The following is a 27,560-nucleotide window of genomic DNA, read 5'->3' as shown; positions in this document are numbered from 1 at the left end:
TAATTAATGCATGAGTAGCCTTGTATTTCCTGTGCTGTTCTCAGCAGGACTGTCATTATTGGTGCGGCATGACGACTGAGTGTTTACTCTCAGCAGAGTAACACGAATCTGCGGCATGACGACTGAGTGTTTACTCTCAGAAGAGTAACACGAATCTCCAAGTGTCAATAGTGAGGTATGCACGAAATACCCGTACAGGCCATACCATTCTCTAACCAAGAGAACCATGTGTCGGTGCGCTTATATTAGCCCGATCGAGCATGTTTTAATCCCCTAAAGGAAATATGGACTGTCCATGTCAGTCTCAGAAATGATCACGGCCACGCAAGTTGGACGCATAATTTAACTAGCCTAGACGAACCCTAACAGAAGCAGGAAATCACCGTGATGTTCACCGGCGGGACCGCCTATCCCCTAGACGGTCAAACACCACGCTATACCCCTAACGCCTGTCAAACGCCGTACCCGAAGAGGGATGGCCGCGTTGCTTTAGGGAAGGCTCAAACGAGCAACACCGTTCAAAGCAGTCTTAAAATCATCATGCCCGTCCAACTTCACCAGCCTGGTTGGACGGATTAGATCATCCCATGATTGATCAGTGAAGCGCTAATGCACACATTGGCGGTCCCACTCCTCACCCACCTGATCGGCTTTCTCACGACCTAGCCCTAGAGCAATGGACGCTTGCTCGAAGTACGGCTGACGTGATGCTTAAAGGGTCGCGGAAGCTCCACTAGCGTATTAAATCGATCACAACCATCCAACTTCGCCAGCATATTTAGATGGCTTAGATCGCGCCTAGGACCATCGAGCAGGTACACATAAGTTCACCGTCGGCCCAACATGGGCCCCACACGGTCGGTCTCCCCAAAGGAGGAGCATATCCTGCAAAACCGTTTGGCCAAAGTTGCGCACGCATGACTGATCCAACACCCTAATTAGGGTTTGCGACATTACATATATGTTGCTGTTTGATCATGACCATCCATCTTCGCCAGCTCGGATGGAGGGTATAAATATAGACTATGGAGGTCCAGAGAGCATCAACACGATCATCGTGTGCCCACCTGCGCATGTAACCGGTCGACCATGGCCAGACGCCTCGAAACGCGCTCCCAAAGGTGGCATGCCGTGGCCAAACTCATTGGAGAAGACAACGCGAGAGCAACCCTAATCAGTAATAATAACATCGTCCACCCAGAGTGCCCATACAAACCATGATTCAGAATATTACCATCAAGATCAGAAAGTTAAACAAACAAGTATAATATGCACACGAGTGATTTCCCTTAAATAAAATAGTATATATAATATTAAAACATAAGGGCATCCGCCATACTATGTAATATTCAAACGGAAGAGCATCCGCCCTACTATCTTAAGACAGTAAAATTAAAGTATAATAATATTCAAACGGAAGAGCATCCACCCTACTAAGTAATATTTAAACGTAAGAGCATTCGCTTTACTAGATAATATTGCGACGGAAGAGCATCTGCCTTACATAGCTTAACAAGGAGCCGTGGGGAAACACGGACACTCCTCGCAGGGACAATGCATATCACACACAAACACATTTGCTTCAAACATTATACATACAAATCCATCATGTATATCATACTTAAAGATACAAGAATAGTACATCAAAGTACACTCAACCATGCTCGCGGAATAGTAAAGACTCATCATGCTCGCAGATATAAGAAAGCTTAATGATTACAAGAAAGTTACAGAGTTCCCACCTGATTTGATGACAAGCCACTCCTACCTTGAATTTCTCAATCTGATGGTTCATCAGTTTAATCGATCGTTGTTAATCTAGACTAACTGTTAATCACACAATCACTCCAAGAGTTTAGACAATAGGCTCATACAAGGTTCATAAAATAATAACACACAAGTCTCCAGTTATAGGTTAGGTAAACTATCTAATGATTCTAAATCCATTTATGGTTTACACCTTCCCATTATTTACCTTAACATAACTAAGAGTTTACTAATCCAATTGGATTGGTTCTATAGTCCATTTTATAGGTCTTATGATTATCTACAACTTTTTAGAAGGAACCAAAGGCTAATTCAGAAATAAGGGTCCAAATTATCAAAATAGGAAAACTATGTCTAAGCCCAATTCCACTAAACAAGCCCATTAACTTAAGGCCTGGTCCATCTGAGTCAATTAACGACCACTAACAGTCAACATCTGGTCAGAGGGAGACAATTAACGATCAACGTCAATAGTATAGGTCAAGGTCCAGTCTAAGTCAAACATCCAAGGTCAACTGTTCAAAGGTTAAGTCTAGTGGGTCAAATACGACTCAACAGAGTCTACTCGGTCAAAGTTTACTGAGTCAGATCTGGTTAACTCAATCAGACACACCCAGTCAGAATAGATAAGCTGACAGGTAGCAGGGTTCTGTCCCGAGCCATTGCACAGGCCAAAGGCACTAATGCGTATTCATAATGCAACACCGAACATGCCAAGACTCAAAGATGCATTTCTATCCGCAACAAGCCTTTCAAAGAACGACATCTCTAAACACACTCTGCAACACTAATCTAATTCTATTTCTTCATAATGAATACCAACAGTTCATTCACCAACCTAAATCATTCACCTAATTCTTATCAGAACAATGTTTCCTCCACGTTACCTACAACTACAGCCAGCTCCAATACTCTTCACTGAAGTTTCATTATTCAACTTCTCAATTCAACAATCTTATAATTCAATCCACTAACTAAAAACTTCTCGTTACACTTGAACTTCATCAGCAACAGTTCCCCATTCTACCACTATGTTTATCAAGGCAGACTCCTATAACTCAACCCATTATCTTGTTACATTCATCACCTGCAACTTCAATTTAGATTCTACTAACAACACCACAGCAACATCATCATTGCCATTTCAAGCAATCTAATTAATCCTTGTAACATCCAAAATATTTAACACCATAAATAACCATTTCAGATCCACCATCTTCACATTTGTACCTTCAATTCCACCAAAGCAACCCATTCATCTAATTACAATTCTTCCACCACCAGCCCAAAATTACAGTAAACCAACACTAACCTGATAAGAGCCCTAATTCCTAATTCCTACAGAAACTCAAATTAAATCTCATGCAATCGACTCCACCTCAAATTAAAGACAAACCCATTCTACAATTAATCAAATCATCACAAATTCATAAAGGAATTTCATTAAATTAGAAATCCTAATTAAACCCCCGATTTAGCTTTTTCCGTTGAGTTTGAATCAACTACTCACAACGACAGCATCACCATCATCCACTGCTTGATCTACAATCCTTCTCTTGATTTTAGAATTGTTCTTGATTCCTTCATCTGAGAGACAAACCCTAATCTTAGATTTGCGACAACTTCAATTTCTTCTTCTCCCGAGCTCAATTATTATCAATACCATCACCAATACTCGACTCTGAAAGTTTCCCCGGAGTTTCTCTTCAAAAATCACAGCCTCAGACCTCTCTCGGAATCGCCAGAGGCGAAGAACAAGAGCAGAAAGAGAAAAGGAAGAAAGAAGAAGATAAGAGAAGAAATAAGTTCTTCTCGAACGGTTTTTTTGAGATAAGACCATGGAATATTACTGTACAAATTTACTATTTTCCCCTTCAAACTCATCCAATGATATCTTCTTCGTCTGGTATCCGAATGACACGTTCGAGTCAATAGTGGTTAATTCGTCTCTTGACTGGTTTAATAGCATTGGCGAGTTTGAGGGTCCTTACACTTAATACCTTTTCGTCGATATATGTGTTTCTATAGTCGGTGGGTTACCATTTTTTACCATGCCCGCGGTTTGAAAATTTTGTCTCCTGATGCCTAAAGTTGCAAAAGTAGGAATGGTATTTGAATACCACCCTTCCAGATGTTGTTTAGCTATGGATAATGTAAATCAGACCTTTCCATTGACCTTTAATTGCTGGGATTTAACCTTGGCTGATTGATCCAGGTAGCGACATGCTCCAATCGAAAGGAACAACGATGAACTGTATTGGTTATAAACCATGCCTACTATAGTTTAGCCGACATTCAATTTAGATATCGACCTTCCGACCATTGTTACGCCGGCTTGGTTATATTTTTCGACCTTGTCGACTGTTGAATGTTTTTCTAATTGTTCTTGTTCAGGTTGCAAAAGGCAAAGAAGAAAACTGTTACTTCTCCTTCAAGACCTCCTTGTGTTGGTGACAAACTCTTGACTGAAACACATCGAGGGGAATTAGTTGAGCTGGGAATGCTCAAGATCCGTGAATGGAGTAATTCTCAACCACTTTCGGAACCAAGTGATTCAGATGAAACTACAGATGAAGACCAATCAATTCCATCTGGTAGAAGAGGTAATGATGATGATGTTGAAAGAACTTCGGCTGCTGTAGGAGGTAACAATGATGATGATGATGGTAATCAAGACATGCCACCTGTTGGAGGAGGTAACAATGATGGTGATAAAAATGATGTAGATAAAGATCGAAAAGATGAAATTGTTTAAGAGGAAGAGGAAGAATAAGAAGGTGGAGAAAATAAGGTAATGATCAACAAACTGAAGCTGCAGCTGGAACTTCAACCGCAACCGCAACCTCAACCAAAAGATTAAAGTGGGTTATCACTAAACTAGCTGATTCCCACATGCCTCCCTCTCACTTGAAGGTTAAACTGAAACCAGGTGAGCCTCTAAAGGGGACCTCAGAAGATGATGGATATGTTCTTTTTGGATACAAAAACTCATGGGCATGTGAAATCCAAAATATTGTCGTAAGTAATCTCAATCCGTCTTTATTTTTTATTCAAGTTATCTATCTTAAATGTGCTTCAGGTGTTTGTATTTCTTTTCATTTTTTTTTTTGGTATTTAGGATCACAAGCATGCCATCCATCTCTTAAGATGCCAAGGTTCAAACAATGTGATTAAGAACTGGCCACTTGACGAGGAATGTGACGAGGTGCAAGCGATTGTCAAGAACTCAGGTTTGTGGCCTGCGATGGAAAGTTCAGTTGTTGCGTATGATAGAGTTATCGTATCTGCTTTCTGTGAGAGGTTTCACGGAGAGACTGGTATAATGTTATTCCCATTCGGTGAGATGGCGGTAACCCCCGATGTTGCTCATCAAATTCTAGGCCTCAAGGTTAAGGGAAAAGCAGTTAGTGATGCTATGATGATGGCATTTCTTGGGACAAGATCTACGAATTCATGAAAATTTTGTTCGGATGGAATTAGGTTGAGACAGAGTCTATGCTTGTGATGAAGGATGGTTATCTAAGCAAGAAATTTAATATGAAGAAGTTGAAGGACACATTATGTAGGACTAAGAAAATCTATGATGATGAAGGAAGGTTGGATTTGGTGCGAATCAATGCTAACGCGTTAGCTTATTTGCTATACATCATGGGAAAATGTATCTTCCCCGACAGTTCCGGAAGCTTGGTCGACTGTAGGTATATTCAACTATTGCATCCCTTTGATCAGATGCATAAGTATTCTTGGGGTACTGCCGTGGTTTCCTTTTTGAACAATTAGTTGACAAAGGCTTCAAGGGCACTCATTGCGCGAGACAACGGAAATATATGTCTCTTCCAGGTAATTTTATTGTCTAAATCATTTATATTTGCAAAATGCTCGTAATGTAAGATTCTTATTAAATTTTGTGTTTGCATAGGTTTGGATATATGAGCACTTCCCTTCGTTGGTGAAAGGAAACACCCACATCAAAGTGAATGATAAGATCATGATGAAAATAGAAGGAGCATTTGAAGACCCTTGTCAAGGTGATGTCTTGCGCAAGAGAAAGAGGACATCCTTTGTCTATTGAAGATCAAACTAAGCACATTGACTATGCTAGCAATGTTGACAATGAGGATGCCGACGAATTGTGGGAGCAAGTTAATGCTGAACTGAAGATGGAAGCACAACCCAAGAGGGAAGCACAAGCCAAGATGAATTCTGAAAGAAAGAGGGCTCGTAGCCGTGGTGCTGGTAGTGGTAGTGGTCGTGGTTGTGACAATGCTAAACGGGGCCGTGGTCATGGTCGTGGTCGTGAATGAATGCATTTCTAGTGTATTTTTTTATGTTGTGGTAGACAAATGTTAATGGTTTGACAAGTGTTTTTTTAAGGTTTATGGGACATGTTTTCGTATTTTGGACAAAAAAATTGGATTTCTAGTTGTTGAATGAATGGTTTGTTTAGCTACGTAAAGTTTCAATAGTTCCGCCGGCATGATTTTGTTAAGTTACATTGCCGACTAAACCAGGGACGACAAGGTTGTGAACTATCAGACTGTCGTCCCTGACAACAGAAATGGTGTAGTTACCAGGGTCGGAAAGGTAAGCAAATTAATACATAGCCGGATGTTTTACATCCGACAAGGTATTATGTCGACCCTGCCGACTATGTGTTGTAGAAAATACCTTCTCCTGATGCCCTAAAATCATAAGGTCGGTAGGGTTATAAAATAACGACCTTGCCGACTATAAGAAGATCGGAACGCTAATAACCAAACACCGTACCGACTGTTATACAGAGGAAAATGAACTCCTGATGCCTAAAATTATCAGGTCGGCAGGGTAATAAAATTACGACCCTGCCGGCTAAACTTGGTCGGCGTGTTTGGGAAACAGCCGGCGAATTCAAAGTTCAAATTTTTGCAAGTACAAGTGCATTGATTGACTACCATAACGACCAAATTTGGGCACTATCCTATAAATACACTAGTTCTATGTACAAAACAACAAACACCTATTTGCATATACTCTCCAAAGCTCATATAATCATACACTCCATTTAACTCTCCCAATACCTCTACATACAACAATGACATAATTTGATTCAAATGAAGATTTGGCAATCACCAAAGCGTGGTACGCGAAAACTTGAGTTAGACATCAGTCCTCCGTAAGTGTGGATGTCGTAACCTTTTGGGCTAGGGTACACAACAAGGTGTTCATTAACAGAGAGGATTAGAAAAAAACCTATCGAACTTGTGTCTTCGTTAACAGAGTCAGTGCACATAATGTGTTCGAGAAATGTCCTGAATGAGATTTTCTTCACCACTCTGAATTCTGGGATGAATATTGTCAGAGTAATGGGTGGAGAAGTGGTGATGTTAACCGAGATAACAGTTGGAAGAGATGGGGTTGTAGAGTCTGGATAATGTATTCTGAATATAGTAGGAGGATATTGTCGAAGCTGAGATGGAGGAGAAACAAGAAATGTGATTTGGGTAATGTTATGAGCATCCAGAAATGTGTCCAAAAAACTGTTGTTCAGTTGTGGTAATATACAGCTGCAGTCATGGCTCGATGGTTGTGTAGAAGGGGTATTAGGCAATGGCTAATGGATGTTTTCGGTAACCACAGGAAAAGAAGACTTGGGGTGTCCATATGCTTCAGAATCTGAAAAGACTTTCAAGCACATAAATCAGGTATGAAGGGGAACTGTGGCCATTGGTTTATGGTGATGGATGGTGTGGATTGAAAAAAGTTGGATTTGAGAGATGACAAATTTGAGATGGGTTAAGAAGAAATTCAAGTTGCTGCAATAAATTAATGAAAGACAATAAATGGGGATTTTGAGTTCTGAAACATTATGTTGCATCCGAATTTGGTGGCTCAGAAGTATAGATTCAGATGAAGAAAGTTGCAGTTAGGTTTCTTGGTGATTTATTTCATAATCTAAGCTTCTTTTGCATTAATTACAAACTGATGACCTTAAATAGGACGTAGATTAAGTTGAGAGAAATATGACCATACTGCATCAAAATCCAAACTTCATCGATTATATGCAAAGTAGTGGACTTTCACCGGTGATCCGTAAAGCTCTATACCTTGAATTGCAGTCAAGGATATGGATTTTGTTTTCTTCCATTCAAGCCTTTACTGTCCAAAATGGTAAGTCACCATTTCATCACGTAATTATAATAAGTTTAAATAGAAGTACAAAACTTAAGCTGATTGTAGATGTGGAAAATTCTACTACTACATCCAATGAATCACAAACACACATATAAAAAATAAACAAACAAGAGATGAACAAGAACGCAAGATGTAAGTGGTTCGGCATGATTACCTACGGCCACAGAATGAAAGGATTATCTTATTACTCGACACAAGGTTACAAACGGTGGATCTTACTTGCAAACGACTTAGTCTCATTAAAATACTTCAAGTATCTCTCTCTCACACTGATTACTTGGCCCTATACTCTTTACAAGGCTCTCTATTTATGAGCTAATGTGGTGATACATCCAAATTACAGTGTGAGTCACAATACATCCTCTTAGATGTTTTGATCGGGTGATAAGTGGTATCCACCCGAGATATTGACATGGTATCAGTACAGGTGGCTCCCGATACTCTTCCGCCCGAAGTTGGCCACCTGGTGTTGTATGATCCGATGTATCCCTTTCGTCCATGGCCCGTTTCTATTGAATTCTGTCCCACTTTGACTAGATTCTTCTTATCTTCTCAGCTACCTTGTCATAGAATTTATGACTCTAGCGTCCGATAGTTCTCTTTCCATCACATCCGAGCTTTACCTTTACACGTGATGTCTCTTTCTTCGCTCCGGGCCTTAGAAAGATGATTTGGTGTTTTGCTTCTTCTTTATAATTGGTACGAGACTTCTTAGGATTACTCCACCTGGGTCTGTGGATTATTTACACCTACATTTATGCCCCTTCTTTTCATCGTGTGCCCGACACTAGGTGAAGAAACCGCTTCGACTCCCACGAATCCGGCCATGCCGTATTTCCCGCCATGCAGTTCCCCACTAACATCACCTTTATGACCTAGTACCGCGTTGTCTGGTTGTAACCGCTCGTGATATAAATTAAGCAGTTAAACCCTGATTTCTCATTCATTCCTTTTTCAAGAACCAACACTTTTCCTCCGCTGTTACTTCCTTGGCTAACTTTTGTCTCCACCACTTTTCCTCCACCGTTACTTCCTTGGCTAACTTCATCGCCAACTTTTATCCTCTGATTCTCTGGTTTACTCCGACTTTGCTGCTACTTTCCTGTTGCTACTGCTTTTGCTGGTGGTTTCCGTTATCCATCGTCATCCTTCAGTCTCTTATCTTTCGATTCCAGTTCCTCCTCCAGTGTAATCATGGCTTCTTCAACTCCTTCAATGACTGAAAAAGGTGTGAGAGTTATACTTATTCCGATGAAGATGGTGTTCCGCTTGATTCCCTGTTTATTGTTGAAAGTCCCTCTCATCATGATTATCGCGCCCTTAACTCTATATTTTCTAATGATTCTCCCTCATTTTCATGTAGGAATAATAAGAAAACTGCTAGGGATCTTACTGATGAACAATTCATCAATCAACTAAAGGATGACTACAATCTCCATGGTTATGACGTCAGTCTCGTGTCGGGACAAAAAGGCACCCTGAAGAGAGAGGATGTCGAGAAGTTTTCCAACTCAGCCGAGGCGACCATCATTACCAAGGGTCAGCTCGAGATCGGGATACGTCTTCCGTTATATGACCCCAGTCGCCCATTCATTTATGAAGTCTTGTCTCAGATCCGTCCCTCTCGTGCTTTGTCTCAATGGAATGGTAACACTTATCGCCTTATGGCCGAAAGGGAGAGGCGAGGTAGGGATGAATATTCTCAGACTCCTTGGCCGACCTACGATCTTGCTCACGCGAGCGAGTATACCTCTTCCAGCTTTGTTGGTAATTACCGGAGTGGGACTGCCACTAATGGTGATCTTGCTGGTTTTGCTGCTAGCCCTCATCGACTTAAAGTTCATACTGGTGGTTTTAAGAAGCTGATGCTGAATGAAGATCCCGAGAAAGGAACGAACTCTAACAAGCATGCTCGCCATACTAGTGATGTTTCTTGGGACTGAATCCCTCTTGCTTTTCGTGGACCTATTTTGAGTGGCAGTCTTCCACCTCCTACATTTCCTGCTGGACCCTATCCATTTTGGGTGGTTAATGCCGATCGGGTAGACTATTTCATTCGTTTTGTTCGGCTATTTGATTTCTCGGCTTGGGTGACCAACTAGATTTTAATTCGTCCATTTTTTTTGTAGTCCAAGTCCCATAGTTGGGACCAATATTTTTATTAGTATATAGAATTTATTAATATATGGATTATCGATATATGGAGTTTTTACTGTACATATGTATTCCTCGTTAACAAGTGATTCAAAAAAAGAAAAGAAAAAACAAGTGAATATATATACTGGTCATCCCCGTTTCCCAAAGTTTCATGCCCTCCAGGTGGCCCTAGGTTCGATCCCCCAATGGCGTAATGTTTCAGGAATTAACATGGAAGGTAGTGTTGGCTTTCCCCCCTTGTGACACAATATCAACCCTCATCCGTTTCGGCTCCCTTGGCTAGGTTACTCATAAGACTCACTGGTAGGTTAGCACGACAACCTGTTCAATTAATGTAATAGTATATTGTTAGAGCTTATCTTGTTAGACTTCCGACTAGTTAATTTAATACGCTTTATCTAATAATAAATCATATATGCTTAAAAAAAAGAAGTGAATATCCCCCAATCGTAACGGACGGCACGTGTTAAACCCTAATTTCCAATATAACACGTATAGGCACATGCAACCCTAGTTATTATCTCTATAAAAATAGATTGCACACCTCAATTTTTAGGGTTTAGAAGACCCCGAGTTATAAAATTGGGGAAATTTCAGGAGCAGATTTGGGAACTACTACATTGGGGATTATGTATGTATCAGGTACATAAATCACCAACAATGCATGATATTGATAATTTATGGGATCAACTCCTACTGTTGATACCATTTTTAAGGGATCAACTACTGTTGTTGACACCACTTATGGGATCAACTACTGTTGTTGACACCGTTTTTATGGGATCAACTCCTGTTGTTGATACCACTTGTTTTTATGAATGTTATTCTTGTGTTTCTTAAGGATATGTCAGTTTGTAGGTTCCAGGTTTATTGGTTTTTACAGGAAACATACTTATATAAATATGTTGATCTCATTTTTTGTGGATCAACTTCCGTTGTTGATCCCACTTAAAGGGATCAACTTTTGTTGTTGACCCATTCACTGGGATCAACTTTGATTGTTGACACAATAAAAGAACTGGAATATGTATTAGTAAACTTATTTTGAACTTTTATTTTTTGGATCAACTTCGGTTGTTGACGCCAAATTTTGACGGCGGTGGTGGTGGCGGCGGCGGAAACAGCGGCGACGACAACAACGACCGCAGCAGCGGTGACAGTAATGATAATGGTGGTGATGGTGGTGAAATATTAATGGGGGTGGTGAAATATTAATGGGGGTGGTGAAATATTAGTGGTGGTTGTGGTGGTGGATTGGTGGTGGTGGCGGTGCTTCTGCTGGTGGAATGGCGGTGGTGGTATAAGGATAAGATTTGTAAATGAAAATAATTATAATTGAGGGTATTAATGTAATCTATATTTTAATGGATAAGGTTTTTAAATGATAAGGGTATTTTTATTGTTGTATAAGGGTATATTTATTGGGTGTCAAAACTAAGGGTGTTTAGTTAATATACTCTTTTAACTATAGTGACAAAATGTTAGTTCCAAATTTGTCCATTAATCTTGCTCTAGACTTTCTTACTTCTTATCCAGATTTTTTCTCTCCAGTAAGGTTAATCATACATGTATGTATTTTGTTAAGTTTCTATTTTATATATAATATATTCATGTTAAACTACTGATATGCCGTATCGCCGTATTTTATTTTTTCAAGTTGGTGTATCATAGTAGTGTATTGGTATCTTGTATCGCCAAATTTGTCCATTAATCTTGCTCTAGACTTTTTTCCTTCTTATTTGTTAATTTTCTATTTTATCTATAATATATTTATGTTAAACTATTGATATGCCGTATCGTCGTATTTTAATTTTTCAAGTTGGTGTATCATAGTAGTGTATTGGTATTTTGTATCCGATACCGTATCGTTGTAACTTTATTTTCTTTTTTTTCTCCACAAATGATGTGTGGCTATTGTTGGTAGAATTCAGCTACAGTTTCTGCTGTGTGCCTGGAAATGTTCGATTGGACCCGCTAGCAGTACTGCATCACCATCAATTTGCGGATGTTTTTTCTTTGTCATCACCAGTTGTCTGAAGATCCTATTCTACATAAATCATTTTCGAGTTCTCACCTTCCTAATCAAAGCAACCAATCTCTCCCTAATGTTAGGGATACTTTGACTGTTCAATCACTTAAATTCAAATTCCCCATATATCAGAGTATTTATCACTTAAATTCAAATTCTCCATATATCAGCATATCAAATGCTCGTTCCAAATTCTCAGGTAACAAAATCAATCACTCTCTCTACTCTGAAATCTTTAAATACCCTAGTATTTGGTGAGCAGCGAGTTCGTCTTTCTGGATTCTAAGTGGAAAACTTTAGAATATGGTAATTTTTTATTTCAATTAAGGTTTTAATTGTTCGGCTGGTGGCATAATTTAGGTTTGTTTGATTAGTTTTCTCTTGATGTAGTATCTTTTAAATGGGAAGATGTTAGCCATTTTCTCCGTACAAGTTATTTATTTATTATGAAATCCCCTGACTGTTTGTAAAACTGCCTCAATAATGTTGTAACGTTGGTTTTCCAGTTTCTTACTATAAAGAATTTGTTAGGAGAGACAAAATGCTTACCACCTTCACCATTGATATTTAGTCTTCTTGCTTTGGGAGCTTTTCCTGATACCTCTTTCCATTCTTCATTATGCTGAATATTTGTTAACATTTGAGCAGTATCCATGTCCTCTAATTCTACTGGTGATGTTGTAGTAACACCAATCACTGAGTTTAAAACTGGAATGCTTGTACTTACTTCAAGTAATCTATCAACCGCTAAACCTAGAAATTCCTGAGTAGATTCCAAATGACATGTAAAGCCATTACTCATTTCCTTAGACAAATTTTCATGAGAATTCATCAGCCTTGCTCCCTAGGAGTAACTGATAGCACATTCAATGGAGAGTCCCCAAAACCATTCAGACCATTTACTATTTCAGCTTCTTCTACTTCTTAGGCTTGTAAAGTACTTACATTTATTGGAGAATTGTAGATATCAAAACCTCCCACATTTTGTTGCTGAACTTTTTTTAGGAATGTATTTCCATTTTTGCTGATGAATAACCTGATTATCAGAATTATAAGTATTTTCTCTTCTCTTGCTTCTAGATTCTGCCACATAATGTCCAATAACTTTACAATGATTGCATAATATGGGAACCTTAGAAGCTCTAACCTCTTGCTCAAACTTCCCATATTTTGTTTCAACCCTTATTAGGAATTACTTTTGTTAAATCAACTTCAACTAAAATGCTGGCATAAAAACCAATTTCCTTATTCAGTGTAGTTTCATCAACTCTAATTGGTCTGCCTAGTGCCTTTCCTATTACCATTAAAATATCTTCCTTCCAATATTTAATGCTTATCCCTGGAAAGACAATCCATACAAAAGCAGTAGAAGTTTTTTTGAGATTCAGGCTTAAAATCTCTTACCCAAAGTCTAAGACCTAAAGCTTGTGATTCAATCTCCCAGAAACCCTCATATAAATATTTCATATCATCACCATTATCCAATTTTATTATAAAGAAACCCTTACCAATTGGAATGAACTGACATATACCTTTGAGTTTCCATTGTTTTCTCAAGTTTGATTCTGCAACTTTGAACTTAAGATGAACCAGATCCAACCGACCAATTAAACTAAATCTCCATTCATTTAAACTCTCATCAATGATATCATCAGGAATTAAAACTGAAGTACTAAAAGTAATTGGAGTAGAAGAATTATCCGATCTGAGATTTTTAACAACCTCAAAATCAGATGAAGAATTCATATTATCCGACATTTTATACACTATATTAATCATCATACTAAAGACTAGCATCACCCGAAGATTTTATTGCAAGAACCGCTTTTAATTTTCACCTGAGATGATGAATTTGATGAAGAAATCTCGAAAAACGAAAAGAAAAATTCTCCAAGTTGATCGTCGGGTTGCAGAGCGTGACTCGGCCGACCCACCAAAGATTTTATTGTAATTTTTTTATCCATATGATGTAAGAGTTTTGTCACTAAAATTGAAAAAAGGGGGAAATTATTAGAAAATAGCTCGGTTGAACCCACCAGGCGTTGGTATGTCAAGTTTGGTTGCCATATTTTAGTGAACCAAAACTCATTTAAAGAGTCGCTTGATTATTTACTAGAGTCAACTTCGTATAGGTTAGCTTGAAAGTTATTAGGATATCAGACTTACAAGTATTACTCAAAGACTTGAAGAATGTGAAGAAGTAAAGAGCTACATGGACGACATCATCCTTCCTCTTGAGGTTAGTAATATTTGACTTGAACTGTTTCATTCCTAACGTATCTTTCAAGTCGTGCATATTGAAAACATAACTGCAAAGCTGTGAATGATTATACTCTAGTAAAACATAGTATTAAAGAATTATAATACGAAGTATAACGCTTATCTTTTGAACTTCATATATAACACATCTACGTAATCGTATGAATGTTATTGTGATTATGTATGGGTAATGGTGAAGATTTCTTCGTAGAAAACAATGTTTTACATTCGTTTAACGGAAGTACATTCATAAACTTGTTTTGTGAATCGAAAGGGAAATCGCTAGGCTTATTGGTATTATTATTCATTGCAAATATTTGGATTACCAATATGTGTGTGTTGATGGTGGATTTTCGACAAGGGTTAAAATCGTAAAATCTTGATACTGCATGGTTTTGACCCGGTTCTGGAACACATGTGACGATTCATATTTTGCGATCCGTGAACCGTTTTCACGACCTATGATCGAGTACCTCTCAGAGTCACAATGGATATGATTCTCGAAAGGCCTCCCACTTGCTGAGCGTTCGATGTTGTGCATTTCATCGTGCCTCCTCTATGTAGAAGAAACATTGGGAGGTCCTCCATACATAATTGTTTGTTGAGAGGCAGAACGCCTTCAGGACGTCGACGACACTCGTTGTTCCCTGACTACATAGAGGTACTTGCCTCTACATAGAAGAACGATTGGGCGGTCCTCCATACATAATTGTTTGTTGAGAGGGCAGAACGCCTTCAGGACGACGACGACACTCGTTGTTCCCTGACTATGTAGAGAGACCGTGTGTAGACTCAGACGATCCTCCATATATGATTGTTGAGAGGGCATAACGCCTTCTGGACGTTAACGACGATGCACGTTGTTCCCTGACTATACAGATTGAGTGTGATGCTTCAACCATCTCATATCTCGATTCTACGATGGATTAATTCTACCGTGACATTCACCACTGAATTCCTAGAAAATAATCTATTATATCTCATTACTCCGTCCCTTGAACTCCCCCGGGATGGATTCAGGGATTAGTAATAGATAACCATTTTATTTTATTATTATGTTCCTTGAATTCCATGGATTAGTAACAAATACTCAAATCATTTTATTACTCCGTTTCATTGAATCATTCTCAGTTGAATTTCATGAATTAGTAATAAATATTCAACAAACGGGCATCTGAACTATCTCCGTGCAAGCCCTAGTAAAGTGGTGCAAGTGTACTCAACAATGATGCACAAACGAGTACCCAAATGCATAAACGAGCATCCAAAAATATGGAAAAATGAGGAATCCTACACAAAATAGGAGAGAGAAAATAATATTAAGATAATAAAAGAGGCGCCTAGGGACCCGGCCCACCGGCCGACCGGTCACGCCGCCGTGGACGGTCCCCCACGCCTCTTTTCCCTTATTTTCATGAACTCATGAAAATTCTCTCATTCCATCGAATTTCCTTGTTTGAGCAAAACTCACGGTTTCTCCATATTTTCACGGTTTCACGAAAAATAATAAAATAAGAAAAGGTGTCACGAGACCGGGCCACCTAGCCGTGGCCGGTCCCACATCGTGCAATCCTTATTTATTATTCATAAACTTATGAAGACTCCTTCATTCAAGCAACCTTCCTTGTTTGAGCAAAACTCAGGGTTTCTTCATACTTTCATGGTTTCATAAAAAATAATAAAATAAGGAAAGGTGTCGCGGGACCGGGCCACCTAGCCGGCCGGCCGTGCCCTAGCCGTGGCCAATTCCATACCTTGCAATCCATATTTCCATAATTATTATTTTCATAAACTCATGAAAAGTCCTCACTTGAGAAAAAATCATGGTTTCTTCAAATTTTCTCAAATATTGCTCAAACCATGAAAAAACCAAAAGTCGGCATGGTCAAACGACCGGCTAGATACTCACGACAATATTAAACATTAAAATATCTTATTTTTAATATTCACAAAATATTGATCAAACGAGCATACTTGCTCATTAGAGCAAAAAATCAAGAATTACAGTCAAAGATCAAACTCTTCTGAAAATCCACAATATTGCTCAAACGCACATCAGAAAATGCCTAAACTCTCATAATCAAGACACGGATTGTGGCGACGTGGGCATGCATCCTTGACTGACCAAGGCTGGACCTAAGGCTTACACAAATCCGATCCCACACATATGGTCAATTTTTGACCTAATTTGCTCAATTGCTCATAATGGGCCCAAACTCTTTCCAACCAACTTGGAATTTCCTCAAGAGACCATTATTGGTCCCATGATCACCAAGGGCCGGCCCCATGACCTCTTAGTCGGTCCCTCACTTCTCCATGAATTAGGTTTTTTCACCTAATGCTCAGAGGAGCACTATTTTAATAAATGATTAAACCAACATTTAATCATCTTTTCACCAACTGGTCAACAAAAGAATTTGGTGCATGCTCACTTGAGCACTTAGGCGCCACATGGTCGTCCATTATCCCATGTGGTCAGTCCTTCTTCACCTAGTAACCTATATTCAGTAATTCATCAATTGATGAGCAATTGATCAAAAATTAGGGTTTTGAACAAACGCTCAACAAATCACAATTCCGGGCAGGTTCAAACACTAATAATTTTATGATTGATCCAGCAATCAACATCTAAAATAATTACACAATATTCGGTCCAGTTACCAATATTTTAATTAATTGTTAACTGGTCACACTACCAGTAATTCACTGAATGAGCACTACTTGCTCATCTTCTCAAATATTGATTAAACTATCAATATTCAGTAATTTATCGAATGAGCAATACTTTCTCAAACATTCGATCTAAATATTAATGTTTAGTAATTTATCGAACAATTAGTCAATATTTGCTCAATTCGTCAATATTGGTCCGACTATTAATATTCGACAACTCATCATGCAACCAATATTTGCTCATGTGAGCAATATTTGCTCAGTTCATCATCATGTTGATCTTACTATCAATAGTTACACAAAAATTACACGTCACCGCGAACGTGCTTAATTCACGAATTCCAGAGCATTCGACAATCATACTCAACTCAACAATATTTAGACCCACTGTCTAATCAGTCAACAATCAACCAACTAATACATGTCTTCCTTACAGACTTCACGTTCGCGAGGCATCAATCACGTCACATGGGGGGATATTAACTAGGTTTTTGGTCTGGCGGCCTACGGCACGTGTGTTCATCCAAGATGAGAAATGTGCGTAAGTTGTGCAACCGGTTGAGGGAGTTATCAAAGTAGTGGGTGGATGATTAATCAAGTCTCCACACGACAGGGAACTGATTTTACCACGATCTTCCACTTTCCCACTGTTGATAGTGGTTTTCAGTTCAGGGTTAAAATTGTAAAACCTAGAATTCAATGTGTCGTCACTTTGCAAAAAAAAAAACGGAGCCATGTAAAAGTGGTGAGCGATTCAACCTCTCCACTAACGCATTTATTGAGCAACTCATTATATATTCTCATGAAATTTATCCAGACTGGTGCATGTAGCAACAATCCAAACATTCTGTAAATTTCGGAACCTTGCCCATATTATTCAATTAATATAAGTTTCTTTGAGTACTTTCTGTGCTATGTTCCCCGAACGAACTCTTAATATTGATATGGCATGACAATTTGTATTCACTCGCAGCAGAGTAGCACGAATTTCCAAGTATCGAGGTTAAGGTCTTTGCATTAAAGTACTCAATCAGAAAGCATATTGTTCTCTGTCAATAAACTTAAAAGAACTCTGTGTCAACACATAAAATTCAATCAATTTTGTGATAATTCACAAGATTCAAATATAACCCAGACTAATTTGCAGAAATTAGGGTTTTGCGCCCTGAGCAGTATATTAGATCCCGTTGGTCGAAATTAAGCTTAGGCGAACTAAGCAATTAATCCGCCATGGATTAGTAGGTGTGAAATCCTGCCCAGAATCAGAAAACAAGAAATAAAGGAGTCGCATAATAGGAGCAGCAACAAAGGGAGGTGTGGTCATACTTTAGGCCAGTCGGCGCCATTTTCCATTGACCACGCCCCATGTTTCCTAACCGGCCTTATTTCCCTCGAATAATCAGGTCGCTTTAAACCTTCCATACACACATGAGTTGTGGCTGGGCCCATACTTGCTGACACTATTTCCCATCGACCAATCAGGTCGCTTTAAATACGCCACACGCACACTAGAAGTGTGGCCACACCCATGCTTGGCCGGCCTCTCTTATATTGACCAATCAAGTTGCTCTAAACTTGCCACAGTATTAAAAGAGGCAAAATTGCGCCAGATGGTCATAAAGCCAATTGGCTTTCCAAAAACCGCGCCAACATACCAAACGTGCCATGTTGCGCCAACATGCCAACGGCATGCTAAGCATGCCATGCCAATGGCGTGCTAAACTTACCATCCCGCTTCGCATGCTCATGGCATGCCAAACATGCCATGCCGAGAAAATGCACTAAACGTGCATGCCAAACATGCCAAAGGTACCACTTCGCCGAAGTAGCACGCCAAACATGCCAACGTGCCATAAATAACGCACTTACGTGCCAACCCACCTTCGCCAATGCCATAACAGACTTTAATTCGGTTATCCTAACCAGAAACACGACCTTTCTCTAGTGGCAATGGACGAAACCCTAATTCCCAGTCGTGGCAAAAATTATGCCACTTCGGCCCCACAACATGCCACGAGTCGTGCGGGACCCAAGAAACCCTAATAAAGGCGCCATATCATAGACACTTGTGGCAATATTTGGTTCAGTGGTCGTTTCCACATGATGGTCTGGATATGGTTCCTTTGGCGTGGCTCTGGCGCCGTTTGCACAAAACGTAGCTATGTCACGGTCACATGCCACATGTTGCATGCCACATGCCGCATGCCATATGCACTAATTAGGGTTTCGGCATGCCAAACCATAATTTAGGCGAAGTTTGTAAACCTCCAAAACATTGGGATTGATGTGGCAACTAGAGCTAATGTTTCCAAGCCATATTTAGGTCTAACACCAATGTTCCAAAGTCTAGCGTCCATGGATACGCCAGGCGCTACTTGCACCATCGTGCCATTGGCATGCATAAACTATGCCAACCCTGCCAATGTGCCATCAGCGTGCACTAAATATGCCACTATGCCATTGACATGCACCAATAATGCCACTATGCTATTATTGGGCGCCAACAAAATGTGGCCATAATGGATGGTGCAAGTAGCCATCGAATTGACAGGCCAGTGGAAAGTTTTAGGCGACCAGCCAAGACGAGCCTAATAACATCACATGCTATTTTCCTGCGGAAAGTCTCTTGACTTTGACTTGCCACGTGTAGCAAACTGCTACATGTTTTCTACGAAAATACCCGAGACATCAAACATGTCACAAACTGGGGGATACTCATCAGGGTATTGGTCCTGCGGTTTACAGCGTGCAGCGTGTAACACGCCCATTATAAGAAAGTGTCAGAAAGCAGGGCAGTTAGTGGCGGCAAGAAGTAGTGGGTGTAAACTAACAAGTTTCCTTCATAATGGGAACGTGGTTCTTGGCATTTACGCATGACCCCACTCCTCCATCACTCAATCATTCTCACTTTCTACGAGATCATGGTGTGTTCAAAATGACTTGTATAAATAGGTTTTACCTATTTCCACAAAACAACAAGTTTTGGTCAGAACAACAACACAGTATCCAGAAAACCTCAAAGAACTGATAACTTACATTTTGCAAGCCAGTTCCAATTTCTGATACAAGTCATAAAATAGCCACACCTTCAGGATTAACCATTCTGGTCTCAACACCTTCTTCATTTCCCTCCCTAAGACCAACCCTTCTCCTTCACTTTGTGACCGAAGTGATAGACACATTTTTGTGTCTACGTTGTCCTTAATTTCATGTATTGTTGGTACTCGATTTTTGTACTTATTATGGTATTTTATGTGTTTTTAGTAGGGCTGTCAACGGGTCCGGTTCCTCCCGGGTATCATACTACCCGGAACCGGACCCTATTATTTTTTCCGGTTCCGGGTCCGGTTCCTAAATTAGTTGGCCCAGAACCGGACCCTATTAAACAGCCGGGTGCCCACCGGTTCCGGGTATTAAACGGGTACTTCAAGTTCAGTTATATTACACATCAGGTCATAGAAATGTAAGTGGTTTACGAAGTCAATAAATTGTATTGAATCTTAATTCCGAACTGTTCACAATCCCAGCTTTAGTACAACAACTCCTACATAACCAATTTGATCCCCACCCTTTATCTTCGCAGTTCTAATCTATAAAGAACTGCCGCCATCGTCCATGACCAGTAGAAGTTTACATCTACAATCTCAGACCATCATAGCAATTTGCAGCACAATCTCAGATAACACACAAACTTCCTTGTAGCTCCAGTTCCACCACAGCCTTGGCTTGCACGACTGTAACTCCAGTGCTTTGACCTCGGCTCTCAGCTCTATTACGCCAATTCAGTCCCTCTGAGCATCGCCTTCATGCTATACTACTGACCCATTCATTCCATTTCCTTAACCAGTTCATGAGCTATTGCTTATGTAATAGCGAGCCGACAAGCAATCCACATAAGCTTCATTAGTAACCCACTACTCTCCTCTGCAACTGTAGCTGCAACTTCATTTCACATACTTCAGTTCGGCACCAATGTATTCAGCCAAACTTCACCTGCAACACCGAGCTCAGACCATTCATACAACACTTACAGACCAGCCTTCCCCACGCCATCCAATACCAACACAACACCATATTTTTCTTGTTCTCATGACCACTACCAGAAATTCCACCAACATCATCAATACCATCTCTATCTCCATCATCTCAGGCTCAGGCCACTAACCCATGAACATCATCAATACAAAACCCATTTCAATCTCTGCATTCACGGAAATTCCAACAAAGCAAACCACAGTTCAGAAGCTCCTTCTCAGTACAAGCTTTAATCAAACAACCATTACCAACCTCAGCTGTTGCTTCAATTTCTGTTAAACCCATTGCAGTAGCAATAATTCTGCACTCAATCCAACAGCTTCTTGATCACCAATTTCTGTTTCATATCACCACTACAACTCCCATGTACAGCTCAACTACAACAAGTCAGCTGTACCAATTCTTTTCGGACAGTTTCTTGGCTCCTGCAACAGCTGCTTGCACTCTACCAACAGCATCACACCTGCAATGCATAATTAATCGCAGTTTCATTCGAACACAGACCAACACATACCACTTCAGTTGCTGCATCTCATTCTGTAGCTCTAACATCATTATAACTGCAGCTGCAACACCATGGCCAGCTTCAATTCATGACATCATCTTCTTCTAGATGTGAATAGCTTCAAACCCTCTCAGACCACCACAGCTGGCGTTCAACTTAGAAACCCTGATTCCATTTCATGAACACCACCATCAACAGCTGAATCAAAACTTAATCTCAGCATCGAGAAAAACCCCAAAACTGACAAACCCTAACTCTTCAATTTCAATTTTAATTTCAACTTCTCTTCACTGTGTGCTCTCTAGATCTGTGGACTCTTCCAATTCTTCTTTAAATTCCTCCATCTATCAACACAATCATAGAAGTAACGAGTTCTTCTTAATCTCCACCTTCAATGTTCACCAGATTTACAACATCATATGTTTCTCGACTGAAGCTTATTCTACAAATCCAACCCAACACAGATCGATTTGTTAACTCGTCATAACTCTCGATTCCCTCTCTCAAATCAACAGCCGCAGTCTCCATTTCTTTCTCTGAATTTCTAAACCTTCCTCAGACAGCAGCCGTCATGACTTGCCTCGGCTCTCTGAAATTGAGGTGGAGTGAAATGAAGAGGTGAAAATTGTAGAACCACCTCCATCTATCCTCAAATACCCACACTTGAAAACAGATCAAATACAACAGCATCACCATCGTTATCAAGATCTAGCCACTAATTAAAAAGAACTTCCGATTGAGTATGAATAAAAGTTATTTAATCAATAAGCAGATAATCATCTACAACTTCAAAAGCTAAACAAAGGAATTTTAAACAAACAAATTTTATTATTATCAGTCAATCCTCTAATTGATAAAGAGATTCAAGATATACGTTTGACAAAAAAAAATTTGCAGTAAACATTTACAACTTACGAAATTAACAACTTTGAATTTTAACTTTTAGCTACAACCCATCATTAAACGTTACTAAGATAGCAGATCTGAAACAGTGTCTCCTCATTATAACACATGAAAAGATGAAAATTTCATCAGGACAAGAAATTATTACATAGATGGAGAGAATGAAAGGCCAATTTTGAGCGGAGCTTGGAACGGAGGGTGAAAGCAGAAGAGTCATATGCAGAAAATTTAGGTTATGTTTGTCTATAATTGTTAACGACGTATATTTCACATGACCGAATTAACCCCAGAAAAACAAATACTTACAATACCCGACTACCCGCCGGGTAGGATTCGTATGTAACCATTTATTAACGGGTCCATTCGGGTAATTACCCGTCGGGTCCTAACTTGTTAATGGGTCCTATTTTAGGACCCGGAACCGGACCCTATTCTCCCGGATCCGGTTCCGGTTGCGGGTAATGGGTACCCATTGACAGCCCTAGTTTTTAGGTATTTTTGGAAATAAACATTCTTAGAAAAATCGGCTCGAAAAGTCGTCTAAAGCACCGGAAGGAACATGTTATTCAGACTCTCACTTGTGGATAAGGGGCGCCCAAATGATAAGGAGTACCCAAAGGATATTTGCACCCAAGCAGCTGATCAGAGACACCCCTCATGGCATCTGCTATTCGTACCCCAGGACCGGATAGGGGGCACCCATCTTCTTCTTCACGGGAAAGATATTTGGTGGGAAAAGAAATCTCAACTGTGTGAGATTCTGGTCATGATATTATGGGGATATTTGTGTCTTTAAGACATGATTATCTTCTTACCATGACAATAAGATTTTGTACGTGTCTTGAATGGAAGGAAATCGTATACTTTTGGATATTTTCGAAAACAAGGAAGGAATTATTCACGGAATTAATTGAAGATATTCTCTTCATTATTTGGCTCAATGAAATGAGAAGATTTGGATATACCATACAACTCAGAAGACCTGTGAAAATGGAGAGGAAATATTCCCGTGAAATACTTTCATTAACTGCAAAGATCTTTTGGAGTAATTGAGATGATTGTCGACCTAAGATTGGCTTCACAGTATAAATAAGAGTGTCTTGGGTATCAGTGAGGAGATAAGAAGTTGGGGATCATTTAGAGCAAACCCGGTTTAATCATTATTTTCTCCCATTTCATCACTTGTAAACACTTTAGAGCAATGAAAAATTATTCTGAGTGTGTTTTCAATATGCGGAGCTAAACCCAATCCTTGAGGCTATGGAGGAAGCCATTGTTTCGGTAAAAGTGATATATTTCATTAATTAATTACAACAACTCTATTATGAATTTTACATTGAACTAAAAATTGTTTATATGATTTTGATTAGTTGGGTGTATTTTGCTTTAGGGTTTTGATATTCTATGCTTGGATTAACATCTATTCTTTTGGAAATCTACATGTCTAGGCAATACTATTAGAATCAATTTGAATGTTGAGTTGCATAATTATTGTTTCATTAAATCACTAATATCAACCAATGGTGGAATCCTAGCCCTATTCTCTCCATAATTTTCACAACATCTTTTTAATTGAGTTCGCTATTTTTATTTATTAAAAAAAAAATCTAAAAATCCGCTTTCACAAGTCTTGAACGAATCATGTTACTGCAACAACTTTGAAAACACATCAAATTTTTGGCGCCGCCGACGCGGACTTGTCTTTAGGCTAGAGTTTTTAGATTTTTTATTTATTTTTTTTAGGTTTTTTTTTTATTTGTTCCTCTTTACGTTTTTGGGTTTTTTTCTTTTTCTTTCAGATTTTGGAATTTGGAGCGAAATAAAATTTTGCCAAAGCTTTTGGTGAATACTTAAAGACTGGAGTAAAAGGCAAAGCGAAAGGAGCGACATTTTTATTTTTGTAGATTTTTATTTTTTTAGACTTTGTTTTTCTTTTGCACTTTATTTTTTTGGACTTGGGACTTTAAATTTTGGGACATTATTTTTTTTAAACCCTATGGAAGGGTAGTTTAAATATAAATTGTTTGCAGAGAAGGACGGTGATTACAATATCACCTCGGCCCCTTGGGTTCGTACATGACATAGGAGTCGTGGCCTGAGTCGACTACAAAGGTTCATCCCCCGTCTGGTACGGGAGGTAAGTTTGTCGAAACACTCGCGAATCCCCTGTCAGCGAGTTATTGTCTTCCTTCGTATGCATATATGTTGAGGACTTGAAAACAACTGCTTTAATTTCCTAGTAAAGGGCAAGGACTGGCCATACAAGATAAGGGTTCGGATTTCATCACCGTTCTCTTCTTGCCCGCCTTAGGAAAACGACTCCAAACGCGAACCTAAGCCTAAAATTTTGACTAGAACGAAACCGATAGGGTAACGAGCTTAACAGGAAAGTCATTCAAAAAATATTGGTTATTCTTTTAAGCATACTTCGAAGTTCTTGACGGTTTCTGTAAGTTGAATGCGTGACTACGCCGCCTTGTAATACCGGTGAGGCCTTGGGTATCAAAGCTCCACCGAGCTTCCCTCGCCTCTATTCAACTTACTTTAACTCGGATTGATTCCAGAAGGGTTTGCTTAAATTGTAAAGAATTCCCATTCGAAGGATTAGAAGCTGGTCTAGAAACAATCTAAGTGGAGCCATCATGCTTTTTGTTTGCTAGAAATCAGTAGGTTTGCTGTGGTGGAGTCATCCTTGTTTTTGTTTGCATAGAACATCCCTTCCTTTTTAGGGATTTTCTTTTTGATTTTGTTTTTCTAGTGTATGCCCGAAGTTTTTAAACCGGATTGGAAAAGAAACACTCTAGGTCGTTTGATTAGTGAAAAATCTAGTAGTTCTTCTTGTGAAGGCGGGGAGCTCGAAGACTCTTCTTTTGAGAGCCCCGTTTTTGGAAACTTCAGTTTTGAGAATTTGTCTCTTCGTGAGGAAATTACCCCTAGTACTCCTAGTCCTTTGGTAGTGCCAGAAATGGCAACTTTGAATTCTTTGCTAAACCCAACTAGGACCTATCATCCGTCTTGTATCAAGTTAGCTGAAACCGAGGCAAATTATGAACTGAAACCTGGGACTTTACAGATGCTCCCAATGTTTTTAGGGAAGGAGAATGAGAACCGCTATTTTCATGTTAGGGAATTTGAGGAAGTTTGTAGTACTCTGAAAATTAAAAACCTAAGTGATGATGCGTTGAAACTTAGGTTATTCCCCTTTTCCTTAAAAGATAAAGCCAAATCTTGGTTGTATGGTTTGGACTCTGAGTCAATTTAAACCTATGACCAACTTACTTCTGCCTTTATACATAAGTTTTTCCCAAGGCATAAAACATCGTCTATTAGGACACAAATCTGTACTTTTTCCCAACAAGAGGGAGAATCTTTATATAGGTACTTAGAAAGGTTGAATGACTTGATATTTCAATGTCCTAATCATGGTTTGGAGAAGGTTAGGTTAGTTCAGATCCTCTACGAGGGTTTAGATTATTCAACAACAACCATGGTTGAGTCCTTATGCACATGTGGGTTTGAGAATGAAACTGTTGATGAAGCGATGACATTTTTGAATGAAATCGCCGATAAGACCCAACAATGGGAAAATAGTAGGGAACCCCAGAAAACAATTCTTCTAAGTAGAGGAAATGTTAATAGGGTAGAAGGATCTTATGAGTCAGATGCCAAAATAGCAGCTATAGCCAAAAGGTTAGAAGCCTTAGAATTAGGTCATTCTAGTGGTAGTAGTGGAAGAAATGAGCCTTTTTGGGAAGGCCATGTTGTTGAAGAGCAAGCCAATGCTCTTTATAACAACACTAGGTTTGATAACCAACAGAAGTTTGACCCATATTCAGAAACCTATAACCCTGGCTGGAGAAACCATCCAAACCTTTCTTGGTCCAAGGGCCAGAATCAAGGTCAGTCTAGTAATGCTCAGGTTCCCCCAGGTTTTGGCTATACTAAGAATCCTTCAGCTCCGGCACAGTTTCAGAACCCTTCAGATAAGAAGATTACGAGTTTAGAAGAGTCTCTTGCTTTGTTAACTCGTAACATTGTGCAGTTTCAACAATCTGTTGCTCAAGGTTTAGAAGAAAATAAGAGAATAGGGCAGGCTAACTCTCAGGATATTTCCGAGTTGGAAACCCAAGTTAGTCAGATAAATGAGAGATTGAGAGAAAAAAGAAAGTTTCTTAGTCAACCACAACCCAACCTTAGGGGAGTCCATCAAATATCTTTAGCTGGTGAGAAATCATCAAACCATGTGAACTCGATAACAACCCTTAGGAGTGGTAAAACGGTAAACAATAAGGTAGCCATGCCTAGTGGATATACTGTAGTTCCACCTTCTACTTCCCAATAGGAGCCCGTATACGAGGAAACTGAAACAGTCTCTAAGGATTCCCAAGAAATTCCTGATAGGTCTACCTTTGTGCCTAGAGCCCCATATCCACATTTGCTAGCCCCAACAAAGAAGGAGTCTACTTTCAAAGAGATAATGGAAACATTTAAGCAGGTGAACATCAACATTCCGCTATTAGAAGCAATTAGGCATATGCCTGCTTATGCCAAGTTCCTTAAAGAACTTTGTACACGAAAGTGTAACCTTAATGTCCATAAGAAAGCTTTTTTAGCTGGTCAGGTAAGTTCCATTTTTCTGAACCAAACACCCCCTAAGTATAAGGATCCTGGATGCCCCACCATATGTTGTGCGATTGGTAATCACATGGTCGATAAAGCTTTACTTGACTTAGGATCTAGTGTTAACTTACTCCCGTATGATTTATACACCTAGTTAGGTCTTGGTAAGTTGAAACCGACTAAAATGACACTACAATTAGCTGATAGGTCTGTCAAAGTACCTCGTGGTGTCATAGAGGGTGTTCTGATTGAGGTTGATAAGTTTATTTATCCTTTGGATTTCGTTGTTCTAGACACCCAGCCTGTTCAGGACCCAAGTCGTCAAATCCCAGTGATTTTAGGATGCCCATTTTTAGCCACAGCTAACGCTGTCATCAACTGCAGGACATGGCTTATGAACATATCCTTTGGTAATATGACCACTGAACTAAATGTCTTTAA

This window comes from Papaver somniferum, chromosome 7 (assembly GCF_003573695.1).
Source record: "Papaver somniferum cultivar HN1 chromosome 7, ASM357369v1, whole genome shotgun sequence".
Lineage (NCBI taxonomy): Eukaryota > Viridiplantae > Streptophyta > Magnoliopsida > Ranunculales > Papaveraceae > Papaver > Papaver somniferum.
The sequence above is the reverse complement of the archived record's forward strand: the minus strand, read 5'-3'. Positions refer to the sequence as shown.